This window comes from Lipophrys pholis, assembly GCF_963383615.2.
Source record: "Lipophrys pholis genome assembly, chromosome: 22".
In the NCBI taxonomy this organism is placed as follows: domain Eukaryota; kingdom Metazoa; phylum Chordata; class Actinopteri; order Blenniiformes; family Blenniidae; genus Lipophrys; species Lipophrys pholis.
The window spans coordinates 19,074,355-19,094,328 of record NC_137644.1 but is presented as its reverse complement, the minus strand read 5'-3'; the positions used below and the strand labels follow the sequence as shown (position 1 = coordinate 19,094,328).

The following is a 19,974-nucleotide window of genomic DNA, read 5'->3' as shown; positions in this document are numbered from 1 at the left end:
ATATAAATAAAGGTCTGCAGATTTCTGTCTGGAACATTTTATTTCTTCACAATCAGCTGATATATTTCTGTATGTTTTCAGGATTGAAATGTATGTCTGCAATCAATATCAATCTGGCCCCTTCATCTTCTGTGACCTTCATCCCCCCCTCCTCCTCCTCCTCTGCAGCTGGGCAATCATCTTTCATTGGAGGTGGGCGGGAGGAGGTCAGTTCTGCTGACTCAGAGTGAGGGATGAGGGGGGGGAGGAGAGGAGAGGGGAGGAGAGGAGTTTTCCTGGGCTGCTGCTGAAGAAGAGCTGCAGTAGTTTGCAGCCAGAATACTCATGAGCCACCGAGGCTGAAACACATTGTGCTTCCTCCCTCCCTCCCTCCCTCCCTCCCTCCCTCCCTCCCTCCATCCCTCTCCCCCTCCCCCCTCCCTCCCTCCCTCCGTCCCTCCATCCCTCCATCCCTCACTCCCTCCCTCCATCCCTCCATCCCTCTCCCCCCTCCCTCCCTCCCTCCCTCCATCCCTCACTCCCTCCCTCCATCCCTCTCCCCCTCCCCCCTCCCTCCATCCCTCCATCCCTCACTCCCTCCCTCCATCCCTCCCCGGCTGTGGCTCCCTGCAGGATTTCACAAAGATATGCAAAGTACTTCAGCTGGTTATGCGTGTGTGCGTGTCCTGATATTAGAGTGAGATTGAAACCTTGTGTGAGTGTGTGTGTGTGAGGGGGGGGGGGGGGGGGGGGGGTGGTCATGTGACTATGAGGACAAAAATGGAGGTCAATGTGAAGACAAGTGTCCCGAGTTGAACTCAGGAGGCTCAGCGCCCCCCTGCAGACTGGATCAGGTGTAAATCCAGGTGTTATGCTGAATACATGAGCTTAAGTGTGTGTGTGTGTGTGTGTGTGTGTGTGTGTGTGTGTGTGTGTGTGTGTGTGTGTGTGTGTGTGTGTGAGGGGGGGGGGGGTTAGATACCTTTAGGGATCCCCAATGGAGACGGATGCTTGATGGTTGTCAGCAAGTTGGCGCATTGCGATTTTACTGCCCTGATGTACACACGCACACGCACACACACACACACACACACACAAACACACACACACACACACACACACACACACACACACACACACACACACGTGCAGCGTTTTTTTTATTTGTTTTCTTATTTCATTGTCATGACAATAAACTGACACATCGGCGCTCCTGACCTGGAAACAGTAAAATGATGAAGCAGTAAAAGAAATATGATATGCACGAGCGTGTGTGTGTGTGTGTGTGTGTGTGTGTGTGAGAGATAAATGAACGGAACCCCCAGAAAAACGTGCACAGCGTCACGTCAATTACCGGCGTCTGAAACAATTGACGGTTTCAGCAGGTCTCACGTCAAGTTTCAATCATTAGAGCAGGATGACACCAGAAGAGGAGGACGATCACTTCAGAATAAAAGCACGGCACCATAGAATAAAGTAACCTAGATGATGCCCTCAGAGATAAAACCATTGGACGGAAGCGTTTTCTACGTGAAGGTGAATTTTCAAAACATTCACAAAGAAGAGTTAGTATGTTCAGTTAACTATGTGGAGCTCGGTTGGTAGAGCGGATCGTCTCTCAACGGGAAGGTTGCCGGTTTGATTCCCTATCTGACAACATGTTGAAGTGTCCTTGAGCAAGACACTGAAACCCAATTTGCTCCCAATGGGTGGACTGAGCGCCTTGCATGGCAGCTGCCTCCACCGGTGTGTGTGTGTGTGTGTGTGTGTGTGTGTGTGTGTGTGTGTGTGTGTGTGTGTGTGTGTGTGTGTGTGTGTGTGTGTGTGAGAGAGTGAATGGGTGAATGTGATTAAAAGAAAGGTAGAAAAGCGCTATATAAGTGAACCCCATTCATGTATTATGCATTGATGACTATCATGAATTAATAAAATCCAGTTAGGAAGAAAGGAGAATAAGAAAAGTGGAAGATACCAAATGTGGTCACTGGCTCACGGTAAGAGGGTTAAACAGAAAAGAGGAAAAAAGAAACCCTCCTGTCCATAAGCAGCTTTTGAAAGACCCGAACATGAATAGCTTCATTTTAAATTCCCATTAATTTATATTACACTTACATAAAAAAGAAGACTGCTAGGAAAAGGCGTTCCCTGACCCTCTTCCTCCTTCTTCCACTGCGCCCCTCCACTAGGAGACGCTCTCTGGCGCCCCCCAGCGGGCCGCTCGACGCACTCTGCGCTTTGAGCGTTATTTTGAAGGCGCGGGTGGGAAAAGCGGAAGTGTCGTGGTGAGACTGACAGCTGCTTTCCAGACGGCCGGGGAGAGAGAGAGAGAGAGAGAGAGAGAGAGAGAGAGAGAGAGAGAGAGAGAGAGAGAGAGAGAGAGAGAGAGAGAGAGAGAGAGAGAGAGAGAGAGAGAGAGAGTGAGAGAGAGAGAGAGAGAGAGAGACGCGGTAACCTGCAGGAGGACTCACATGGTCCTGCTGCAGGCGGCGCACACACACACACACACACACACACTACAAGCGTCTCTCCTCCCAGCTCAGCGTTCAAACTCCTTCCCTCCTCTTTTTTTTTCATTCTGTCACTTTTTTGGGGGTTTGTTTTTCCAATATAAAGGGGAAAATATCCACCGCTCGTTCACGCATCCCTTCTCCTCCCGCAGCGCACGCGGGCCGGTTACGCAGCGCCATGGCTCGGGAGAACGGAGACGCGGGCAGAGGGGAGACGTGGAAGAAGCAGGTCGACGACATCAAGAAGATCTTTGATTTTAAGAAGTCCTCGGCACGTGAGTAGACTGCCCCCCCCCCCCCCCCAGTGCTTCCAGTTACATTAGCGCACTGCGCGCGGGTGCGCGCTCCGGCACGGAGATGTGTTGATCCCCTCAGCAGGGAGTCCGGCTGATGCGCGCATCTCCTCGTTAGGATCGTGTGTAGTGTGTGTGTGTGGTGTGTGTGTGTGTGTGTGGGTGTGTGTGTGTGTGTGTGTGTGTGTGTGTGTGTGTGTGTGTGTGTGGGTGTGTGTGTGTGTGTGTGTGTGTGTTCCCACAAATTTGACATTCATTTCCAGTCAAAATTAAACATTATCGATTATTGATTTCCCTCCCCAGTTCCTTCTATCTAGTTTCCATCTTTCTCTAAACTGCGTTCGTTCTGTCTGCCTGTTGCTTTTCTACTCCAGTAGTTGGTTCCTCCACCTCCACCTACACTCCTCCACCTCCACGCGTAAACATTTCAACCTGCCTGCTGTCAGCAGCCCAGACTGATGCCAGTGGGGTTTTTTTTTATTGTTATTTTTAGTTGTTTGAGTTTCGTTCCTGAACCACGTCCCTCCATTGACGAGCTCCTTCCAGCAGGATCGTTTCAGGCAAAAGATCAGTTCTTCCCACATTCCAACCAAACTAAAGTCACCAGGAGCTGCAAAACTAATCTGACCTTCAAACTGAAGATAAAACATGTTTATAGAGTTTTGCTGTGGCTTATGTTGCGTCTATGGACTTGTAAACTTTAATTGAGACGCCTCGAGGTTTTACACCTTTTGGTAGTTTTATCTTTCTGATCCTTTTGATTTTTTTAAGACATTTCAAGGATTTAGGCTGTTTTAGTTTTTAAGCATTTTTTAGTGGTTTGTCTGTTTTATCATCCTACTTTTAGCCTTTTTAACCATTTTATCTGTTACGTTTTAACATTTCTTGTGTGATCTGAGCAGTTGTATCTTTTTTACTTAGTTTGCAGTTTATTTTTATTTGTTTATTTATTTGCTTTTTACATAATTTAAGATATTTTCACTATTGTAGCTTTTTTTTTTTTTTTAGTTCAATTTTTTTTTAAGCTGTTTCAGCTTTGTTATCAGTTTTACCATTTTTTACCAAATTAAAGTACAGTTTTTTGTCTCGGGCTGTCCGATAAGAGCGTCAGAAAAGAGTCTCTCTTGTAAAACAAAGTAGAAATAAGCCTCAGGGTCTCTCGGCTTCTGATCACGTCACACTTAAGCGATTGGTGGAATAAATGAGTTTAAATTCCTCCAGCTGTCAGTCTAGAACGCCGGTTCCTTCGTGTGCCACTAATGTCCTCATGATTCACTCCTTTGTGAGGCTTCCTGGTGTTACTGGATCATTACAGCGATAACGACTCTTTGGACAGTTGCTGCAGCAGCCGAGCCAAAAAGATCTTTTCCACATGGTAGTTCGGTTTAGTCAAAGTGAAACCGGCTGGCTTTGAAGGATCTACTTGATATCCATCTATTCAAAGTTTTCCATCTATTTTGGTGTGTATTTTTACCAGATTGTAATCCGTCCTGTTGTTGGAGCTGAAATAACCTCGACGCCAGAGGGTCTTACTCGTAAAACTGCTGCCTAAAAACCTTTTATTACATATTTTTAGATAACCCCAATTTGAGTATTTAAGTATTTCATCTTTATTGATGTGTCCTGGTGTAAAATACAGTAAATTGTTAAGAAAATAAAAGTTTTGAAGCTTTCAGCTGTGATTTGATGCTAATGCTACTTAATCGGGATTCTAGAAGAAATCTAGTTTTTAGGTCTTGTTTTGCTTTTTGGTTCCAGGAACATTTCGTGTTTTAACAACAACGGTTCTGAAAACGATGTCAGAAACGGCAATAAAAGCTGAAAACGACATAGCTGGATATGTTGGACCACCAGGTGGCGCTGTTGGTCGTTTTTGTAATGAGACCACACAGTCATTCACACAGAGAACAATATGTTATAAACATTATGTAGGTAGAACACGTTGGGGGGGGGGGGACAGAAGAGGAAGTTGGATTGTTATTGCGGTGACTGTCAAAATAAAAGTACCAAGCCCCAGTAGAGTACGGTGACACCCTGGAGGCAAAAACGTTGTTGTTATTGTCCATCTTCTGAGCATGTGCAATAGAAGCGCTTCAGAAAAGTTGCATTTTCCCCCGTTTCCATGGAGACGGAGCTGGAGCGTTTTCAAAAAGTTGCGTTTTCGCCTGAATACATTGTGTAAGCGAGGCCTCGTCGTAGCATCACTGATGTAGACGAGTATCAGCGTTGCGTTGTCGTCACTATTTCGCTGCAATTATCATGACACCGTCCAGATGTTCACTTTTTTTCAGCATTCTAATCTATATACAGAATATTTTTCGCGTTTTGAAGTTGCACTAAGCAGTTTTATCTGTGATGAGCCGCTCTCGTCACTCTCCGACTTCTCTAATTAATTTTGGCACGTCCTCACGTCGCAGCGTCTTCCTGTACAGGTGTTACCGCTCCGGCACTGAACCGTGAAACTTCACCTCTAATTAATTCCTCCTCCCGGTAAAAGCAGAGGTTTTCTCTCGCTCTGCAATGTTGTCATGTGGAGGATTTTTGTAGCACCACAGTTTCGTTGCTTTACTCATTCGTATGGCAGATATGTTGATAATCCAGGAAGTGGGTTGAGTGCTGTCCTGAGTTCGTGGTAGTGTCGCTGCCCTCAATGGGGTAAATTCTGACGTCTACATTCGGGATTTTCTTTTTGAAGTTTTCGCAGCTAAAGGACAAACTGTACATCTGTAATTCAAATCAGCATTAAAGCATTTGATACGATTTCATTATTCTACCAGTTATGACCGTTGCAGACTTTACATAAAGACTCGTCAAGGACGACTTCACATAACTTGGGGTGCCTCAGGGCGACGGCAGGTTTTAGTGGCGCTGGATTTTCTTTGTTTGAGCTTCTTTCCCACAGACGGGCGGAGGAATTAAAGGACTTCAGCTTCTTCCATCATCATCTTCTTCACGGTCGGCGCGTCTCCGCCAGATTCCCCGCTGTGGGGAATCAGATGTTTGGGCGGGAGCCTGGAGTTGTGTGTGTGTGTGTGTGTGTGTGTGTGTGTGTGTGTGTGTGTGTGTGTGTGTGTGTGTGTGTGTGTGTGTGTGTGTGTGTGTGTGTGTGTGTGTGTGTGTGTGTGTGTGTGTGTGTGTGTGTGTGTGTGTGTGTGTTGGGGGGGGGTGCAGATTAGGATTAAACACAGATTAGGGAAATTTCCCATCAAACACAAGGAAGTGCAGTCATGTTGTGTAGTGAGGAGGAGGCAGTTTTCGTTTTCCAGAGCGGATGTGGCACACACACACACACACACACACACACACACACACACACACACACACACACACACACACACACACACACACACGCTCGAAGGAGTGGGATAGGACTCAATGATCCGAGGCGGCCATGTCGCAGGTACATATTAACCAGAGCTGCTGAAGGATCTTTGAACCTGATGCCTCAGCAGAAAGAGGGAAACAGGGGTGTGTGTGTGTGTGTGTGTGTGTGTGTGTGTGTGTGTGTGTGTGTGTGTGTGTGTGTGTGTGTGTGTGTGTGTGTGTGTGTGTGTGTGTGTGTGTGTGTGTGTGTGTGTGTGTGTGTGTGTGTGTGTGTGTGTTGACTGCAGCCTGAAACCAAGTCAGGAGAAGCGTTGCTCTCTGATTGGACGACCACGCAGTTTGTGTGTGTGTGTTGTTTGTCTTTGGGCGGTGACGTTGCGTTCAGGTGCCTCAGTACGTGTGGGGAAACCAGAGCCTCGGAGAATGCAGCGTTGACGGCTTCGTGCGTCAGCGGTTTCCGTTCTGTTGGAGCCACATCTGTGCTGACGAGATGCGACGCCTCAGTTCTGACTCTCGCCGCGTCGTCCTGCCCTCACCTCCCCCGGCATCCTGTCTAAACACCCCATCTCTGTTTTTTAAGGCCTTCCAAGTGTGAGACTTTCCCCTGCTTTTCGTCCCCTGATGCTGAACGCAGACCTTGTGAGGACGAGTTCACGCTGGCTGCTGTGTGTTTCCTATGTGAGGCGCTCCTCGGTGTCCAGTTCCCCCCTCCTGGTGTGTGTCCCTGTCGCTCAGTACTCAATAATTCAATAGTGACGGGAGTGTGTTTCTTTGTGTGTGTGTGTGTGTGTGTGTGTGTGTGTGAGCCTCAGGTAAGGCTGCAGCTCTCAGCAGGAGGGCTCACAATGAACAGAAAGGGGAACAAGAATAAAGTTTACTGTCCACACAGTAACATCCAGCTTTTTACGTGTCGCGGTCACAGTCAGCGTTCGGAGACCCCGACTGGCTTTCTTTCTGCTTTAATTCATCACAGGAGTTACACACAATTTCTCACACAGCTGATGTAGTTTAAGGAAGCTTGGAAAAAAAAGAACGTTTCATTTCATTTTGCCACCCTGGCAAAATTTGCTATAATCAGTTTCTCGACAGCAATGACGTCCAAAGTGCAACTAGAATTATGTAGAATATCATAAAAAGTCCACATTATCAAGATTTTCTTTATTTTATTGTTGATTTCTCTCAATATCTGAGCAGCAGGTTCAGCTGAGCAGCTGCAACGAGACTATATTTATATAAAAATGTCATTCAGTTGCATGAAAAATCAATTTGAAAACAATAAATAAAAAAGGAAGAGTTTGACACAAACAGAGCAACATGTAAACATCAAGAAGAAATCACACCATGTAGTGTATTTTGTATAGTTTAGTGGATCTAACAGCCTCATGTTGAAGCTGGGATCAGCTCCATGGTTTCTCTCTGGAGAGTCGGCAGCTAAAATGACTCGCTGGGCAGTTTCAGTTTGGTTTTTTCTTCTTCTTGTCCGAGGAGGCCGACAGAAAGACAGAGAGTCCGCCGGAGTGGCAGGGATGGAGACGGAGAGTGAAGCGGTGATGCATTGTGGGAACGTCACTGTGCCATCTAGGGCACGCTGCCCTTAATTGATGCTCCACTTCCATGCTGCTGGCGCATTTCACCCCCCCCCCACCCATCTCGCCATCTCCTTTGTCCTACACCTCCCCGCGTGCGTCGTCTCCGCTTCGCCTCTCCAAATGAGTTGTGATGGCGGCGTGCAACGATGCAGATTTGAAAGTTTCTCATTCTTTTTTTTTTTTAAAACCCGGTTATAAATAGACTCGTAAAAATAGAACCAAAGGAGAGTTGCTTGCCTTTGGACTGCCAAGCCCACAGTTCTGAACATGTTTTTCCACTTTCTGAAGACGTTTGAAAATCGTGACGGTTATCATCCCTTCATCTGTCCGCCTTCTCCAGCTCGACTCATCGACTTGTTATTAACCAGGTTGTTGGTGAAATCATCGATTCAGTTTGGTTTGTTGAGTTTGATCACATGATTGCTGGAAGTGAATCGACTTTAAGTGAATTTACTGGCATTTTAACTATTTTCCAGGTCAGAGGTGAACTTTGATACTCAGTCAAGCGTCACACACGTAAGTCAGGGATGTAAAACGTGTAATACAGAGCATGATTGATTCTTCTTCGAGGGGGTGGTAGTGCCCAGAATCGGAGTGTTCCCCCCCCCCCCCCGAGTTTCTTTCACTGGTGACTAATTAGTCTGTGGACTTTCATCGAGACTGAGAGAAGTCAACGTTTAGCTCCACACATGTCCTTTATCTCCCTTACGTAAAGTTACCCTGGGAACTGATCTTTTTTTTTTAAACAAGTTTCTTAAGAGTAGTGATAGAGAGAATACTAGCGTCAGTCTTAGAGTCATGCTGTCAGGGTGAGTTTGTAAAAACACCCATAATGCAACAGCTTTACCAGAACATTTCTGTACATTTCTCTGTATTTTGCAGCCAAAGGTTGAATTAAAATTGCCTTTATGTTGAGATTGCAGTGCTTTTTGGTCGTAAACTAAAGTATGTTTGACACTCCAGCTTTATCAGAATAAAGATTTAATTTATCTGGCACATCGTCACACAAGCACATCCATTTGATTTTCTCTCCATTAGACGAGTCGTTCCTTGCAGACGAGCTGCTCAGAACATATTTTGCTGCTGGATGTTGTGTTGTTCCTGGAGACACTCAGTGGACTTGTCCTTTCATGGTCCTCGCGTTGTCTTGTGTTTCACGCTGCCGCTGTTGTCATCGACCTCGCTGACGTCGCCGTTTGTTTTGCCTGTTTTTTTTTTTTTTTCCCAGTCACGCACCGGTTGAACGCTTCAACACCGATTATCTTCTCGCCGCACCATCTCGGCCCGCTACTAAATTTGAACAGCCCGCCCACACACTCTCACACACACACTGAGCAGCACATGAAAAGCGTGCGGAGGGGATTCGTGTTTGAGGAGGGAGGTCAGCCTGCATCCCTCTGCACACATTGACACGTGTGTCCAGAACCTCTGCGTATTAATGATCATAACCTTTAGTCCATTATCGGATCAACGCTCTATTTTAAGCCTCTCGGCGAACCACATCCAGCTTATGAACCGCCCTGAGCTGAAAGCCCGTTGTCCCTGTGCTGCCGTGACACACGTCTGTTCTCATGCGTGTCACATCGTCGAAACGGGGGAAAAGATACCGAGCGGGTTTATTCAAGAAAAATATCCCTGCATCGGAAAAATGTAACGGCAGTAAAGGGGGTGAATGAACACCTGTCTGATTGTAGGTACAGCCACTTCTGTGTGACATTTAAAACATTTTCTCTTCTAACGTTTCACTTTATTGTGGCGTTTACGGCGCGACGGACCAATTTGTTGTACGTTGAAAAGTGGCGTCACACTTTCCCGTTTTTGTCCCGACATTCCTCCGTCTCGACGAGGTTATGGAAGACGATGGAGGTGGAGAGGATTCTACTTTATGCACCTGCGTTAATCAACTTTGGGAGGCACTGGACAAGTCGCCATCTTGAATATGTAGAACTAGAGAAAAGCTAGACCCTGTTTACACGACAACGTTTCAGGTGAAAACGCAGCAGGGTTTGGTTTTTTTGCATTTTTGATTTCATGACCCAGACTAATAAAATGACTAGATAATAACCTGCAAGTGACAACAACTTGAAATGTTTCACTTTTTTGCATAAAAAATTCAGAAAAATTTCTAATTAATTAATTCAACTTTAATAATATAGCACCACATAGTCATTTCTAGGTGTTTTTAACAGAGAGAAACCCAACAAATCCAAGCAAGGAACAACGGTGTCAGCGTTCTGCAGGCTGGACCCAAACGCAGACTCAGGAAGATCCGTAAGAAACAGGTTTATTGACGCAAAGTCTGAGGAAAACGCAGGGACTCAGGAGTGACACGATGACAAGAGGAGAGACATGTTGACGATCCGACAGGGACACCAGAGAGAGAGGTTTAAATACACAAGGAAGGCGTGGACACAGGTGGAACACAATGATGGGAGAAGGTCATTGGTTAATTGGAAACACGAGGTGAGACACACAGGGGCAGACACAGAGACCCGACAAACGGTGGTATTTATTTATTTATTTATTTATTTATACCATGATTTCATACATACAATCAGGGATTATGACTTATGCATGAAATGTGTGAATACTGTAAACAAATGGGCACCCAAGAAAAGCTTGGCGCTTAAATTAAATTAATTAAAATGAAAATGGAGGCACTTCGGAGATTAAAAATACAACCAAAAAACACCTAGTCAATAACAACCCTACATTTATTAAAAACACATTTTCTGCAGACTTCAACGTGCATTAAACTCACCTTGTCATTATGAAATGAATACTGATGTTATTTAGTGAGTATTTATGGAAGCTGTATGTTATATTTAACCATTTAGGTCTCAGTGTTGTGACGTCTAATAACTCTAAAAACAGTTCAAGGCACAGTAGATCCATTAGTAATAATAGTTACTATTGTTTAAAAAAATATTTAATGCCTTCTTTTTCATTATTACTCTTTGTATCCTGGGGGACTTATTTGTTTGACAGCCTCGATATAGACCCAATCAGCCCATGCATGCACCAGGAGAACACAAACTGCACGCAGAAAACCTCAGACTCTGCAATCAAACCAAAGGCCGGCGTGGTAACTATTACCCCACTGTGAAGTCCACTCATGCTTAACAGCCACCAAACATTTTCATTCTGCATCTCGGCATGATCTCTGAGAGCAACTCGGCGAGGAGGCAGAATAACTGCAGGTGCTGTGGAGCGAGTAGCTTTTCTTTTTTCTTTTTTTTCCCCCTCCAGCCCAAAAGGATTTGGTTTCTCTCCGGTTGTGCAATACCAAAGTGTCTTGACAACAACATCTGGCGGCCGAGAGGGGAACCGGGGAGACAGGCTGCGGGGACCAGAACCCACCCGTTATGAATTCAGCATTCGGCGGCCATGTTTCCCCTGACCAAGGACGACAGGGGTTCTGGAGGCCAGAGGACCTGCAGCATAGATAAATGTTGTGCTCCAGGCGATATCGGCCTCCAGAAACGTCGTTTCAAGTCAACACAGTTCAATTTATTTGTAAATAATATAAATGAAAAAATAGATAGGTCATAGGTCCATATAATTAATACCACCTGTGTGGATTCTGCAGGTATAGAATTCCTCAGCATCTTGGAGAAAAATTCCTCCTCTCTGCTCGAGCATTTGAACGCACCAGGATGAGTCAGAGAATTACCAACCAATCAGAGGCCGCCTTTCAAACGGTATAGACCACATGGTATCGACTGACCAATCACGTTGCTCGTTACAGGGCGTAATACAAAACCGGAAGTCCGTTGCGCGTCGTGTACACGAGCCGATAATTCACTATATTACAGTGACAAAATATGAATTTAAGCAAAATTAGACGGTGACAAGTAGCGATGGACATTATTCACATATTTCTGAAAATTGACCTAAATGATGGCTGGACGACTCGCCGCTTAAAACCATGTGTTCAAGATCGAACAGCATTTAGCCTGTAATATCTTCGAAATTGTAAAATACGACACTGAAGGAGGATTCAGTAAAAAAAAATAAAATCTGTTAAAATGGGTTAAAACTGGTTAAAACTGTTAAACTGCTTTTAACTACTTTGTGCTGCTCGTTGAACCACTTTAGTTTTTTAGCACAGTTACTTCTTATCTTATGAGTTGCTTTAACGCTCTTTGTCAAATATGGGGGTCTTGTGATGTCCCGTTCCCCTGCTGGAGGATTCATACGCTGGAAGTGATTTTTCACTCGGCCTCTCTCCGTCCACCATCTGCCACCAAAAAGCAGCCGAGGAAGCTCTGAAACGCCGGCGGCTCTCTCTCTCTCTCTCTCTCTCTCTCTCTCTCTCTCTCTCTCTCTCTCTCTCTCTCTCCACCCATTTGATGACAAATTCCATCCCGGGGCTCATTATGCCAATCGGGCCGATAGAATCTTCCCATTAATTATTTTCTCCGTGGCGTTAATGAATTAACGGTCAACTGAAGCAGTGTCGAAAGGCGCTCGCCTCGGAAACGGCGGCGAGTCATCGTCTTTGTGCGCCTCCATCTCGCAACATCTCCGCTCGTCTAGTGTCGCCACGGCGGGATGAGGAATCACTGCAAACCACACGTGTTCAACCCAGTGAAGCAGCTTTAATTAAAACGGGGTCTTTGCTTGAACTTTGTAACCGTTATTTTACTGCTGTTGACGTTTTATCAAACGTCCATTCCAGAGTTCTACTGCAGTCTACAACTGTGGTACCCAGTAGCAGCGTTTCAGAAAAGTGGTATTTTCCAATTTCCTTTTTCACTTGAAAATGTTGTATAAACTTGATGTCTTTGGGCCGGTGAGTTGGGTTTGGTTCCAGAGCCCCAAAAACGGTGAACCGGATCAGCAGCATAAAAAAACAACAACAAAACTGCCTTTTCCCAAAGAAAAACAAGTGTGCTTCCTACTCTGGCTGCTAGGTGGCAGTGTTGTAATCTTTCTACAGCCGTCGCTAACAAGCAATATAAAGGCATTTCAGGAGCATTTAAACTACTGATATTACTCCAGATGTGATCTAATGATACGATATATTAAAGCCTTTTTCTTCCTCCTTCAGCGAGAAGCACGACAGGAACCCTTCTAATAACCGTTAACACCGTCATCGTCATATTTTTCGGTGTGAAACATGTCCAAGCATGTTCAGACCTCCGATCCTATACGTGCGGAGACGTGTGCGAACACGCTCCTCATATCTGTGGTGGATTATGATCATGGCTCATGATAATGCATTAGTGTGCACTAGATCTGGAGGTGATGGCTTTAAAATAAAAGGACTAATTAATTGTGCACCGTTGAAATATTTCCCCCTACAACGTGATACGGAACTGTTTTAATTATTTTAAAGAGTTTATTCAAATTGTAATAGTTTTCCATGTATAACCCTAATCGGCTCTTATTCACACACATACCTTTCTAATCATGAGTTTAACAGCTTTGAGGAGTTAAACTGGTCTGTTGCTCCTCCCCCAGGATCTCCTTAAGCTCCTCCCCCTGCTTTGATGCGGTTGATATTTGTCGCCTGGAACGTTTTTTTGTTTTTTTTTATGGTCAGTTTCATTCCACAAGTTTTATTAGTTCATAACTCACTGGCTTCTTGTATTAATCTGCCATTACTTTCACAGTTTCCTCGGGTCTTATTATACAGCGACCCTCCGGTTCGGCGCAGTAACGGCGTGTACCCAAACATTGTTTGGCCCATCAGATAGTGACTGATCGTTCGCCGTTAATGGCAGCAGCGCCGCTTCGGCTCCACCGCTGGCCAGCGCACACTCTGTCTTCTGGACAGGTAATTCAGGGTAGACTATACACACACTCACACACACACACACACACACACACAAACTGCAGCTACACACTGTGTCATAAAAAGTCTTGAATATAAGCACAAGACACACACACTTAATGCAAGCATTACACTTCACAGAGTGACACACGCGTCTGCACCTTCAAGGCTTTTTCTGTATAATAGCAGACCTACTTTCACAGAGTCCTACTACCACTGTGCTCTGTGTGTGTGTGTGTGTGTGTGTGTGTGTGTGTGTGTGTGTGTGTGTGTGTGTGTGTGTGTGTGTGTGTGTGTGTGTGTGTGTGTGTGTGTGTGTGTGTGTGTGTGTGTGTGTGTGTGTGTGTGTGTGTGTGTGTGTGTGTGTGTGTCTGGCTCATCTCGGCCCAGTTAGGCTCAAATCATCCTTGAGTGGAACACAGCGCCACACACGGGTCCACAAACACATTTTAGAATGTATTCATCAGTTCACCAGGGGAGTGTGTGTGTGTGTGTGTGTGTGTGTGTGTGTGTGTGTGTGTGTGTGTGTGTGTGTGTGTGTGTGTGTGTGTGTGTGTGTGTGTGTGTGTTTTTAAGAGAAACAGTTGCGTGCGTCACCCGTCCAGCCTGTTAGCTCGGCAGACGTTTTGTTTAAAAGCTCCTTCGCGGCCGGCGTTCGCATGCACACGCCACGAGGGCAAACCTCCTGAACAGATGTGCGTCTGATGGTTTAATTGCTGATGCGGTTGACTGTGACGTGACGGTTGATGGCGCCATAGAAAAAAACAACAAAAAAACATCTGTTTCTCCCAGGCAGGATCCCACCAGGTGATGCTCACAATAATATTCCCAGAGACAAGATGCTCGTGTGAGTGTGCGAGTGTCAGTGTGTTGCACACGATGCAGAAATACTTTAATATTTCTTGTTCAAAATGAGAGTTGTCGTGACTTAAAGGGGACATATCATGCTAAATCCACTTTTTTAGCCCTTAAATGCATTTTGTTGTATATTTAGAGTGTTTAGAAGTACAGAAAAGTTCAAAGTAGTCTCTTCAGGTGCTCCGTTGATATCTTTATATTCTGTTTTGGTCATATTTTGCGATCGGTTTCGATTTTTCTATTCTCTATTACGTTTTTTGAACAATGACGTCACAGTATTCTCAGCGGAACTGCCAAATTAGGACATCGACACTTCGAGCAATCCGCCATTTTTGTTTCTCGCTGCGATTTTGTAGTCCAACCGAAGTTACGAGAGGATAAGTCGAAATGTTCGGTTGTTGGATGTAGTAACTCACAAGCTTCGTTACAACCATCTCCCAGCATCAGAACCTTCTCGAAGTGCCTGGTTGAGTTTTATTTTTCACAGAAATGTACCCACATCTGTGGGTAAGGTCATTTTTGTGTGCGCGAAGCACTTTAAGGACGACTGCTTCAGCAACCTCCGCCAGTATAAAGAAGGATTTGCCGAAAGACTTCGTCTGATTGAGCGTCAGTTCCTTCTATCTATGGAGACGACGAACAGAGCACTTCGGTAAGCTGTATATAACGCTAAAAAGTGTGATGATAAGACGTCCCTGTCATTGTTTTGTTAGCATTAGCAGTTGCACCGTCTTCATATGTTAGCGCTGTGTGCTCGTTTTAGATTATAATGTAACTTCTGTGTTAAATAGTCGTTGTAATACAGGCAGTATTGTAGTAGTGGGCATGGATGGAGAAGTTAGTGTAAATATAGTAACACACCATTGCGTTACATCCATATGAAGACGTTGTTCTTCAGGTGCATCATCGTCATTTTCATCTCGCTCCGCCGGGTCCGACTCTGGCTCCAACATGTATGGCTGGATGGACAAATCTTCCGTTGTTGACATTTTGTAAATAATGTGTGAATATAAAGTTTCTGCGCCGCTAGATAATTGTATCTGTTCTATCAAACTACAAAGATGGCCGAACAGGGTGACGTTGAACCGAGTGTCACCTCTGCAACCTGGAGAGGAGGCGGGGTATGAAGTGTCTCATTTGCATTTGAAGAGACCGCCCCAAAACGAGTTGCTCTCAGAAGCACATCAGAAAAGGGGTAGAAAAGGGGCCTGTGGAGCTCTAATAATGAGGAATTCAGACCCAAGCATTGAAGTTCCGCTTTATATAGACCACAACTGTATGATTTATATGTAAAAAGGAAGGATTTAAAAGCATGATATGTCTCCTTTAATAGGACTTTAATCCGTATTGATGGATGAATTTTTTTTCCCAAAATGTTCTGTGTGATCGAATTGATCATGAAAATCTGTCGCAACCTTGTTACAGGAAACCAAAAATACTAAAATGCTAACTTACTCCCCTGCATCTTTAAATAGCCAAACAGGCTAGAATCATCCGATAAAACCTTTATTTTATGGCCTTTTTCCGCTCGGACCTACTCTCTTCACCTCAACACAGCCTCATTCGGTCTCCATTACAAGAAAGTTCCACCGCCTCAAATTATTAATATTACAAAACGTGGATTGTTACGATCATGCTTTATGGTCCGGTGTTTCGGTTTAACTGGTGCCCCTGTTAACTGGTGACTTCTGCCACCAGCTGTTAGCCGCAGCTGATGTTGGTGAAATAAGACAAACAAATGGTACGATACTTTAATGGAAATGCAGTTAAACAGTGTTCTCCAGGACAGATCAGGGTTTTGGTGGGGTCCCAGGAGAGTATGGACGGGGAGTCGTGACACTCTGGAGGAAAACTTTGTCGTTATTGCCCGTCTATTGGCACATGTGCAGAAGAATCAGCATGTTAGAAAAGTTATGTTTTCTCCTGTTTCCATGGAGACAGTCGGAGCGTTTTCAAAAAATTCGCGTTTTCAGTGGCTGCAACCAAAGTTTCCTGTTTTCACTTGGAGACGTCGGAAGCAGAGGCAATTGTATTTAGTTTATCGAGCATTTTGAAGTTTCTCCTCTTCAGAATATCTGAATTGGACTTTGTTTCGTCCTAAGTGGTTCTGAAAAGGCAGCTGGTTAGAAGATGGAGCCAAGAGTTCAGTCATTTCTCATTATTTCATTTCACTTATCCATCCTCTTTTACACACACAAGATAAGATTCTGTCTGTGCACACCGGTTGCAGCCGGCGACACTGTACACATTCACACCCACGGTGAAGTTATGTGCACCTTTTAATTAGCAAGCATGTTGAGAAAGCTGGAGCAGCCTGCTGTTGAATCAGCAGCACTCCCCAGCGCCCCACCCGATTCTCTCATCAACCTCCTCCTGTCGTCAGCCAGGTATCCAAGCGTTTCTCCAGGTCGTTCCCCCCCCGGGCCCCCCCCCCCCTCCACCTGCGGAGCCTGGTTGTCATTGTTTGATCAACGCTTCACTCACTGGGAGTGAATCCAGCGTGAACACGCATCGATCTGTATTTCCACCGTCTCAGACTTGCTGCGGCAAAACTCCCCTCGTGAGCGTCACATAAATGGGAAATCCATTTTTATTATCTTAGAGGAAATGTCCTGACAATCTATGCGAGTAACCATGTTTCTAATGGGCTTTTAACATCATCCCGACATTCTACTACATTTCCTGTCTGTCTCTGTGTTCGACTCCACGATGCTCCGAGCATAGCTTTTTCTTTTTTCTTTTTCTCAATGAAATCAAACAGCTGCTGCGTGCTGACTCTGGCTTGACTCATGCAGTCTGCAATGTTTTGAGAGCTGACATCACTTTCAGGTCACGTAATTCAGCTCCACCTCGGCTCACATTCCTGGCGTTGCGACCACATCGCGGTCGCTCGCAATAAAGCAACCCTTCGTTCTAGATAACCTGCATGCGGGGCCGCAGTCCGAGCACCGTCCTGCCACGGTCGGGTGACATCGTCCACGTTTCTAATCATCAAAAAAAAACAGATAAAGCCATGCGAATACACGGTATTCGGCCCCGCGGTCGTGTCGACGCCTGTCTGGGCGTGACGGCGGTAGATTCGGTTGTATAATTCGTGTTAAGAAAATTCCCCCAGAGCCGCCGGTTGTAGTGAGCAGATCGTTTAGTCGCGAGGAGAAACACGTACCAGCATGCTCGTGATGAAAACTGTCGCACCAATAACTGGCGGAGAAAACATCACCTCCAAATATTTACAGGCGGTTTGTTTACACTGATTAAAACTGAGGGCTTCACTGGTGACTACCTCTATTCAGTTTATCGTTGATGAATGAGATTCGGTGGTTCTTCAAGAATCCCAGCAATGACAGGCAGTCCGCTGGGAGACCTAATCCTCTTTTAATAAACCCATAAAGTCACATTAAAGCCCAGTGAAAGGTCAGATTATATTTGGCTGCGCTGCTCAACCAGCATAAATATGGTTTGACATCACCGCTCGGCCTCTGCGCCGGTGAATGAGCCTGCGACGGTGAAGCATGAATGAATGAATGGATCAGTTGTGAAAATCCTCCCACTGTGGCTTTGGATTGTGGGTAATTTTTTATTGGCTTGATGGGAGTCGGTCACGTTTCCATGAAAACAGACTCCAGTCTGTGAAGATCAGTGACAACAGCCTGAAAAAAAATATATATGGAGTAGCAGTACTTTACCATAATCTTTTATTTAGCTTGTATAGTTCCCCGAGAAAGGAAAATACATGCTTTATTTTCTGTAGAGATCATAATTAAAAAATTTTTTTAACTCAGCCTGAAGAAGTTCACTTGAACAAAAGACACATTTTTAGAACTAAATGTAATTAAAACCCATTAAAATCATAAAATAAGCTTTAGTGAACATGTATGACAGTTGCAGTCTCTGGATAAAGACTTACATTTCCCCTTTTAAAAACCTCTATATGGCACGTCTCGGTTTTCTTTTTCTAATTTAATGTTTAAGAAATTCCAGAGAAAGTCCAACTTCAGCGAACAAGTAAGTGCTCCATGTGATTGTAGATTTAATGGTGCGTTTATCACTCTCCATGCATTGGAGTGGGCAGCTCTGCTTTAATTTTGATAAAGATTTACCGTAATTTCCAGACTATTGAGCGCACCTGAATGTAAGCCGCACCCACCAAATTTAAAAAGAAATGTTGGAGTTACTATTAGTGGCAGGAAGCTCGTTAACCCGTAAAAAATCCATGAATTAGCGGCGGAATGGTTTAACCAGCAGGTTCCAAAGTGGGTGAAAAAAGTAGCAGCTTATAGTTCAACAATTACGGTAAATTAAGTGTCTTCATGTGTTTTATCTAGTCTGCTGGTGAATTGGCTTCAATCACTTTGAGATGTTTTACATGTGAGCGGAGGCGATCCCCATCCCCTCCTGCCCATAAGCAATCTTTAAAGGTTTACCAACGAGTGTTGGACTCGTTCGTACCCTTGATTTGCCCACGTTCCATCCTAGGAACATTTCTTTGTGGTTTGCATGTTCTCTCTCTACATCGTCCTGAGGTACGCCGGTGTCCTCCCTCAGTCCAAAGACCGGCCTGGTGGGTTGATGCCTTTGCACTGTGATGGACTTCCTGTCCAGAGATAAAATGGACAAAGGGATGACAGATGGGTCTTAATACTGGCAATAATGAAAGGGTCTGACGACAGATGGCTTTTAATTATTTCTTTAGTTTCCTGGTTGAAAACGGCTTAGTCTGTTCCCAGTGCATGGCTCTCGCGTCTTTTCATCCTCAGCTCCCTCGCTTTCCTTCCACTGCCCCCGTCTCTGTGTTTTTCTGCCCCTCCATATGTCGCTTCCTCAGCAGGCAGCGACTGGACGGAGGCCGTGACGCTGTGCTGGAACTGTTCCTGTAGATTTCCCACCACAACAACACTTTCCTTTGGATTTTATCTCCATACTTTGAATCAGGATAAGCTTCACGGTGTTGGATTATTTATTTACAGATTTCATGAAGAAGCGTCTAACTGTACGTGTTAGATCAATGCACTGTTGGATTTTTGGGAGTCTTGTGTGACCGGCCACACAACTACATTCAATCGACCCGGGATTTTCTCAGCTGAAGATTGATTTATATCTGTACAGTGTATCGATCCACTTTTCTCAGCAGCTCATGGGTTCATCTACTACGTGAGGAAATAAAAAAAAAAATAATAAAAAATTACTGACCAGACGTTAACATCTGAAATACTTGGCTGTGAGCACGTGCTTCCTCACCTGGCAGTTAAAGCTCCCGTGGTGCGGAAAGTAAACATAAGGGAAATAAACCTACAGATACCCGAGTGGTGGCCGCGGCTGTTGCCATGGTGAATCCACACCTCACTGAGTCTCTGTGTGTGTGTGTGTGTGTGTGTGTGTGTGTGTGTGTTGTGAGCACCCAATTTAGACAGAAAGCATCATCTTTCTTCCCTGTGCAGTCACTCATTTATTTGCACGCACGCACACACACACACACACCGTCTTGTTTCACAGGTTCATTTTTCCAGGTGTCATTTCATGGATGTTCAATAGACACCCAGTAAACTGTCTTTAAAAATAATAAGCAACGACTCAAAAAAAAAAAGACATAGGAAAATAGGACAATAGGACAATAGGAGCACTTCTTATGTTCCGTTCTTATCTTT

At 44.9% G+C, this 19,974-nt stretch overlaps 1 protein-coding gene across 1 annotated transcript in view; it reads left to right on the top strand.

Annotated features, from left to right (window-relative positions):
• The first annotated feature begins 2,443 nt into the window (after window positions 1-2,443).
• Window positions 2,444-19,974, top strand: part of camk1da (calcium/calmodulin-dependent protein kinase 1Da) — a 54,196-nt gene continuing 36,665 nt past the window's right edge. The window contains exon 1 of the mRNA XM_080491797.1: window positions 2,444-2,761. The gene's annotated coding sequence lies outside the window, so the exon portion shown is untranslated. The remainder of the gene's footprint in view (window positions 2,762-19,974) is intronic.